At 36.6% G+C, this 8788-nt stretch overlaps 1 long non-coding RNA gene across 1 annotated transcript; it reads right to left on the bottom strand.

Moving 5' to 3' along the window:
* Positions 1 to 4168: 4168 nt before the first annotated feature.
* LOC149103432 (uncharacterized) lies at positions 4169 to 7575 on the bottom strand. The gene is made up of 3 exons (XR_016202042.1): positions 7363 to 7575; positions 5242 to 6331; positions 4169 to 4478 (listed from the first exon to the last, which is right to left on the bottom strand). It is a non-coding gene; the product is annotated as an uncharacterized LOC149103432 (long non-coding RNA).
* Positions 7576 to 8788: the final 1213 nt, after the last annotated feature.

Here is an 8788-nt window from a genome sequence, read left to right as displayed (position 1 = left end):
TTTCAAGAGCGGCCAATTTGAATGATACTCCTGCAAAAGCTAATGCTCCGTAATATTTAACTGAAATTTCGGATGTTTAGTGGTCAAATTTGCCTGACCAAACGCTGAAGCCAAGACGAGAGACAAATGGAGATGAGAAATCATTTACCTGTTCAAAGAAAAAAAAACGCGCGCTAAAATTTAACCTCATCATGAAATTGCACTGGGCCATTTAGATTTCTTAAGGTTCGGCGTTAGGTTTTGGAGGTAACATTTCGTTATTGTTCTGCAAAGTTTTTCCTTATTTCGTTTAGTTTACTTGCTTTTGGAATGTTTGTACATGTTGTACCATAACTGAACTGTAAGATTTTTGCTTTGCCCATTTAATTTGTAGACTCGCTGCTATTTGTATTGTATTCGAGTCGACTGAAGCTTTTACAACGTGCATTATTTTTTAACGCTTGAGCATTTGCTGATCTTGGACTTTTTCATTTCTGTTTCCAGGAATTCAGTTCTGGCAGGCCAACGAAGCTGATGGAGTGGACAAACTGGAATCACCGAATTAGGAGGAATTCTTCAAAGATAAGAACTTTGAAATTGTTAGATAGCTAATAAAAATGGTGGCTGAACAATGTCTAGTTAAATTTGTTAGGGAATAATTGTACAGTGATTGTTTGGAACGGATAAAAATTGACTTCATTAAGAGACTGGAAAATGGAAGGAAATACTTTAAACTGGAAAGGATCATCACTCTCGACTCGTCACATCGCACACTAACAGTATTCTGAATCGGCGAAAAAAATGCCTCAGTTAGAGACTGGGAAATATGGTAAACGAAGTACTTCAATTTCAGTCACCATTTGCCGATTCTTTTGCAGACATTATTGCGAACCTTGATAGCGTTCACTTAATTTTGATTTAGTTCATCTCGGGCGGAGTAAATTCTTGGTTAATGTCTTGAGTTCATGCAATTTTATATATTATTGAACCTCGAATATTGATGAAAATTTTATAGTTCATTTGATAAGTCTAGCTTTTGGAGAAGAGTGTTCGCGATTCTTTAACGCTGATTTCTCGAGGTCTTTTAGTCATGTCTGCAAAGCAGTCGGTGATTTATACGTAACTGTATTTAACAACTTCAGTTGATGCTGCAGAAATAATATTTTTCAAAGGTGGCACTGCAAAACGTGAGAGTTAAGAAACTACGGACTATAGACGAATTCTGTTGAGAGATAAAAGGATTGACTATATTGATGTTAAAATCAACAACTGAAACTAACAAGGGAAAATTGCAGGTAAAAGATCATGTTTATTTGATGTGTACGATACAATGGATAGAGCCACCTTAAAAGATTCAGTTTTGCTGCATCAACTGTACAACTGTAGTAAACAAGAGAATATGGCCTTTTTGATAAAAGAGCAGATTTCTCCAAAACATCGCAAGTTTCAGTCTTTCTTTTCTTTTTTTTATTTTTCGCGTGGAACCCTGACTGACTGACTGACTGACTGACTGACTGTACACTAATAATCGATGATTTCAAAAATTACTCCACTGTCGCCGGCATTATTTACTAACAAACTGTACAACTGACTGATGCTCTGCTCAATGGGTTGATTTCAGTACAAGACTATAAATAACATGCAGCGAATGATTTGAAAATCTGTTTTACTAATTTAGGACAATGACCGCCTCGTTACAAACGAATCATTCGCGACCTCGACTAAACTAATTTGAACGAACTTGGGTTTCGCTCAGAGACAACTGATATTTTCTAATCATAATGAAATCTGACTGTAACTGACTTTGCTATCGCTGTTTACAAACATCGCGCGAGTCTAACCGTACCAAACAGTTTCAGCACAAACAACTTTTCACCCGACTGGAAACGCCCATCATCAACAACTACTCTTTACTGGTTTTGAGAATTACTCTTACACCATACTGACGAACTACTTAACTTCAGGGTTCAAACCATTTGTTAATAAAAACAAATTTGTTTATACAACGCAAAGTACATAGGTAGTTTTCATTTTGGCTTGTTTTCGTTTGGTGAACGTCCGGGCGGAGAATGTTTATACAGGGCTATGTTCTCTTGTCATATTTTGAGTGCTTGTTACAAACCCTAATGCCTGGTTAGAGAGATTAACAGGTCTAGATTAAGTTAGTGTTTCCAGTTTTCGGTTATACGGACAACCTAATCACACACAAAAAACAGCCAAATTAACCGCGTTATTTTGTCAAGTATTACTTATGTCGATAACTTTTTTATGTTCCAAAACAGAAACAACACGCAGTCATTAAGTCAGTGAAACAATTGTCTGGTTTGCTGTCCAAACAAAGTCAGGATTTTCAGTTTTCTTATTGTACAGACCAAAAAAAAAAAAATAAACAAATTTCGCTGATGAATAATTTCATTGAGTTCTCTCTCTGTTAACTTTTCAATTTTTGGAAAGTAGAAACCTGAATCATTTATTTGGCTTCACAATTGTCTTGTTTACTTTCATAATTTTAAATCAAAATTGCTTTCCTGTGCTATCACTCGACGAAATACAGTCTTTTGGGAAAAAAATGCAATGAATAACTTGGCTTGGACATTGTCTTCATAATTTTAAAGTGTTATCACTTTCTTCTGTTATACATAGCGAGAATAAAGAATTCGGAAATTATTTTCTGATCTGATTTTAAAAATATTTCGATCTCAAATTCGTTTGTAAATTCAGCAGTGTTTTTGATAGCTTTTCACTTTTTATTATCCTTTTGCTATTTTATGTCAACAAAACGATAAAATAAAACCTGCAATGATTATTCGGCTGCACAGTTGTAAACTATGATGCAATTTGAGAATGTCTTTACTGAACGAATCAAACAAGATGAAAAAGCGAATTTCAACCGGGTTTCATATTAGTTCCGATGCGTGTTTTCGCTTTCAGAATTGTTTGTCCTTCATTTCGTTTTGTTTATTGTTGTCCGTATAACCTTTATCTCGTTTTTTTGTTTATTTTATCCTCATGTTCGCGTTAAGGGTGGGTTTTAACTTTCAGAATTGAATCGCTTCAACCAGGCACTTGGGTGTTATAATAAGCCGGTTTTTGAAAAATGTTTAGTAAGTAGATGAAGATCTTTTACCGCTGGTGCTCGTTGTAACACAGCACATTGCATGAAGGCAAATTTTAAAAAAATTAAGACACCAAATTACATTGTGCTGATTTCTGAATTGTTGAAGTTGTTGAAGTTGTTGTTAAAATCAAAATAAAACCTGAAATCAGCTAACAGTAACAACACGAGCAATTGTTGCATGGCTAAACAACAGTTAAAATTTTCTGTATTACTCCAAAACTTCATAGCTGTTGTTACAGATTGTTTAGGATGGGATAATTTTTTTGACGTGTTTGGTTCAATTTGTCCTGTGTTACAAACGAGAATTAGTTGAAAAAGGTTTTTATCCGAGACATCATCTCGTGCAAAAGAGTTTGGAAAAAGTGAAAATGTTTCTTTGATGATTAGCTCGGTTCAAAATTGTTTTATACAAGCAAAGAGGTTGAAATATCTTTTTCGGATTTTTTTTTGAGGATAGAAAACAAATTGGCGTTTTACTTCCAACTTTTTTGCATGAAATGATGTTCAAATTATTTTTGGCGGGAAATTATAAGGGAAGCCATTTTGAATTTTTTGCCGAGAAAGTTGCCAGGGGAAACGCTGTGCAAATTATATCAAATTTTCCCGCCAAAAGTCTTAGTATATAGAGGGAACATTTTTTCGTCACACCTTTTTTATTAATTAATTTATTTTCATTAACTAATGAAAGAATATTTGAAGTGAATAAAGTTAATTGAAACACAAAACACTTGTTTGTATTTATTGTTTGAAACATTTCATTGAAGATAATAAAAGAGATTACAAAAAAATAATTGTTGACTTTATTGACTAGTATTCAATGCACTTTAATATATTAAAGACAACAGCACACGAAAAGTGAATACAATTAATTGGCAATATAAATAAACTTAATTTTCCATTTTTTCCAAAAAAAATTGGCGCATGCGTATTTTGAGCGCCTTATTTTTTCTAAGTCTTTTGGCGGGAAAATTAAAAATTTTCGAACGGATGTTTATAGAGAAGTAATATTTTTTTAAAAAAAACGGCGCATGCGTATTATGAACGCCCGTATTTTTTCTAAGTTTTTTGGCGGGAAAATTGAAAACATTTGAACAGATGTTACCATAGAAAAACTCTTGCGACAAAAATTGTAAATGATGTTTATTAAAAATACTTCCTTAAGCTCAATGAAATCCTTGAGAAAAAATACTCTAACCTTTCCGAGTTGTTTTCAACGGAAAAGAAATTTACTCTGATTCTTCCTTGCCAATTACCCGCTTAAAGCCGAAACTGTTTTTGTCAAGTTTGTTTTCTACCTTGTATTAAACATGTCTTATCCTTGGATGACCCTCTTGTTCGGCTCTTGCTTGATTTTGTTTTGAAGCGTACGAACCATCAAAACCTGCACGAAAATAAACACGAAAAGATAAACCACTGAGTACAATTATACAGATAATCTTACTATGAGTTCATTTACTTATATAGTTTTGAAAACTCTGCTTAGAAATCGAAAATAAACTGAATTTTGCGATGAAAACACAGCAGGCCCCAGTTATTTGAAGGCTGGATAACGTTATCCACCGGATAAATCACTATCCAGTGGATTGGTATTAACAAAACAAACCACGCTATCCGCTGGATAGTGATTTATCCGGTGGATAGCGTTATCCACCTTTCGAACAACCCGGGCCAGGAAATTACGCAAACAAACCCAGACCGAATAGAAATGTGCTACATCAAACATTTTCAGCGATTACCACCTACAAATCAGCAATAGCTTTCGAAACCAGTATAAACAAGTGCGGAAACAGATCGTCCAGCGAACTTCAACTGTTTGTGTTTATTCCTCGGCGTTAATCTTCTACAGATTTTCATTTACATATTTTTAATTTCGTTATTTCACAACTGAGATATTCTCAAGACAGTGATGACAATTTTTCCAGCTTATTACACGTCCGAGAAGAATACTTCTTGGAGAGTGATAAACCTTCATAACATGTAAATGCTAATGTATTCTCCTGACAAATTTGTGCCTCACTAACATGATATTTTGCGACTCGTTGCGGTCTGAAGATGATTTTGTCATTTGCAAATGATCTTCGCATCGTATTATGACCCTCAGGAAAGGAAAATTACGCGCAATGTGTAAAAACTAATCTACTGACCTCGCCAACAAACGCCATCGTCGATCGTGAGCTTGTCCTTCTCTCCTCAAATAGTGTCTTGCTGATTTCCAGTTTTTCCCATTCTCTGCTTGTCGCATTCCTGGAAAGAAAAAAAAGAATTAGGCAACAACACCCTGGAAAATGTGTCTGTTCGATTCAATGTTTAAGAATACAAGTAAGCGAGTAGTGAATGGTCGATAACATAAACCACTTTGAGAAGGCGTAAACATACAATTTACACTTGTACACAGAATCCGTGAAGTTTTTGTGTGTTTTTTTTTTTTTTTTTTTTTTGCTAATGCACACAATCAGATCAAGTTTTGGCATAAAACGTTTCAAAACTCATAATTTTTCAAAGAAAGAAACTGAAGCATTTACAACTTCAGCTGTTCCTCAAACCGACAGTCAGAAGGTAACCGAATTCACTTCGGCTTAAAGCAATGAACAGGCCAGGAATCTTCGTTTACACTACTGCTTTGCCTTGTTAGCCCAAGTACTTTAATGACCTTTAATCTCTGTTCGAGCAACAAAATTATCAACCCTGAAGACTGAAAGAACGTGTCAAGATCAACTGCCGCAGGAGATTTTATATTATTTTGTGTGACGGAAGTTTAAAGACTCATAATTTTCCAAACACTTTTGACACCCAGAAATCTTGCGGAGTTTGAATCGAAAGCAACTGTCTCCTCCGATGTCACTTCCTAAAAACAGGAACAAAAAAGATCACTTTTCACCAATTACTAAGTTTTACAAACTTTGGAAATATATGGTGTAAATTTGTGTCTGGTGTAATGCAATCCGTACGCTGTATGCCAGTGAGCCAACGGGACAAATAGTTTTCTTTCGTCCTTTCCCTGTTGTGTTTTGATCTAGTATCAATACTAGTTCAGAAAGTTTCAAATATTCTCATCCACCACGATCTCTAGTTTCCAACGTTGCAGTCCTTTTTTTGGAGAAACCAGCAAAGGTTTACATCATCAAAACAGCACGAACCTGTTGGTTGCAGAACACCCTGATGACTAGTTATCCTACAGTCTGTCTGTCTGTCCATGTCAGTCACGAAAGCCTGCTCTAGCCACATCAGCTTTACCTGACAACAAAATGTAAGGTGATGCTTAGACGAGGAGACATGACATATTTGTCTTAAATACAGCTAAAATAATCTAGTCTATGAGAGGGTGTTTCGAAGATGCCTTTTATTTCCCATTCCAAGAAGTTTAGTGGAAGAGAAAGGACAAACTCCTCCCCTCTCCATTACACTACTCAGGAGTACACAATTAACAAGGTAATTTGCCAGAATCCATCCGGGGTCATCATTTCGAAAAAAAATTCCCATACGGATTTTAAATGTGATTACTGCGATGTACATTATTAATATCGGTTACATGTGACGCCACCACCCACATCAACGTGTAGGGGACACGCATTCCGTAATCGGAAAACATTTCAAGGATGAACAAAATGTAAAACAAATGCTGACAAAATGGACTGAAACTTCAACTAATGGCTGAGAAATTGCCGAAAATTGAACTGACAACTGAGATTCCAGCAACCCCTATCAAGAACTTTGGTATCTATGTGAGAGCAACACCCCCCTCCGCCCCGCCACGATTGGGGTAGAAATGATGGGACAAGGAATGCTTCTCTCCCCCATAGAAGAGATGTTAGTCCGATGAGAGTTAATCCCTAGGATTTTCCCAGGTTGCTCTACAGCAATCTCCTTATACCGATTCAAACTCCTAGATGGGAAAAAGCACTAGCTATATAGTTGCTCCAGAATAGGCTGATTTAGCAACAGGACGGGAACTTCAGATGACGACTGCAGGGCGCGCGGAATAACCTGGATTCTGTTCTAATTTGACCATATTTAGGTATTTGCACTGCGCGCGCCGTCTTCAAGTGACGTTCCCGTTCTCTTGCTAAATCAGCCTAATATAACAGTTGACCCGACCTGTGATCGAAGCCAAACAACCCGACTGCGTGTAACATAACACTGTGTCTCTAATGGGTTTGTACTGGATGGCCACTAAATTAACACAAATCAATACCTCTACGAACAGAATATAACTTACAAGAATATAACAGAATATAACTTACAATACATCAATGTACAGTTCCTACCTTGAGAAAAACTCAGACCCATTTGCTCGCTATACACACGGCGACACCTTTGCTTGACAAGAGGCACGTGCTTTCGAAGTTTGCTTGACGGAGTACAAGCCTTGTTACGGGCTTTTGCAGTTCATGAACTCACCAATATTACCACCACAAGTTAAACAGGAGATTTTCCACCATGAATAACCCATCATTCTAATGCACCGGCAGATCAAACCAATCTGCAAAGGGATCACATAGCCATGTAAGTAATGACTCACCTAAATTCCTATGCAAGCATGCAAACCTCTGGGGAGGAGGGAGGTGTACTCTCCATAACGGCCTGTACGTATTGAGAGGCTCCGCCCGAAAGGGGTGCCTTGTTCAGGCTCTAGGTATAAAATATGGCGGGGATATTACCAGTTAAGGTATATAAAAGGTTAGGAAATCTATCATTTAGGTTTAATGTGAACAGGAACAAAATAAAAGATATTAGCTTTTTGGTTGACATCACTTCTGGTAATGCTTGACGTTTTCCCGTAGTATTGTTCACTGACTTCATTCCAAGGGTTTAGAAAAAAGATGCAGTGTTCTAAAGTATGTACATTAAAGAGGTACTCTTTTTTTCGATAAAAGGTACATGAAAAGGGTACCTTTTCTGTGTGGTATACAAAAAAGTAAGGGGTTGGAGCTCGGGGCGGAGCCTCCCCGTACAAAACTTTGTAGAGTATCCCCCCAGGATGCAAACAAACATGCAAGAGGTTGTTTTAGCGAACTATATATTAAAAATTGAATTGATGTCTAAATAAGCGATCCCCAAGGACATGTTAAGGGCAATGCTCACAAAGTTACTTATTTGTTATCAAACGTTCGTTACCTGAGGCACACGACGTAATAAATATGTGAAAGAACCATTAGTGAGGTCGTCATAGATAGCCTCATCTCGTCTACCTCCTGGAAAAAGAATCAATAAAAATCTTCTCTAATTTATAATCATTGTACGTACTACGTAATTATTATAGTCACCTTAACATCAAAACTTGGATTTCGAGCGTGTACATATAAGCTAACGATTCCAGCAAACTCCAATTGCCGCATGCAAACTCTAATCGTGTTCTGAGAAATGTGGGTTTATGATGTTACGATCATATTACAAGTACAAAAAAACTTATGGTGCAAAGACTTATTAAAAACGTAAGACTGATTTTCATACAGCCCATTGGGTATACATAACCGGTAAACGAACATCTTTCGTCAAAAACATCAACCTAGTTTGTTTATTATTTGTAACAGCGTGATGCCGGCACATAAACGTACACCTCGACTGTGATTCGGTGGACAAATGGCTGACAACCTTTCCTAACCTATTTTGTACAATTTTCAGTTCCGTAGGAAATAGCGAAGTTACCTCTACGAACAGAATATAACTTACAATACATTAATGTACAGTTCG

The sequence above is a fragment of the Orbicella faveolata genome, unplaced genomic scaffold (genome assembly GCF_042242905.1).
Source record: "Orbicella faveolata isolate gen_17 unplaced genomic scaffold, um_ofav_v1 contig_35, whole genome shotgun sequence".
NCBI classification, from domain to species: domain Eukaryota; kingdom Metazoa; phylum Cnidaria; class Anthozoa; order Scleractinia; family Merulinidae; genus Orbicella; species Orbicella faveolata.
Note: the sequence above shows the minus strand (reverse complement) of the source record. Positions and strands in the feature narration are given on the sequence as shown.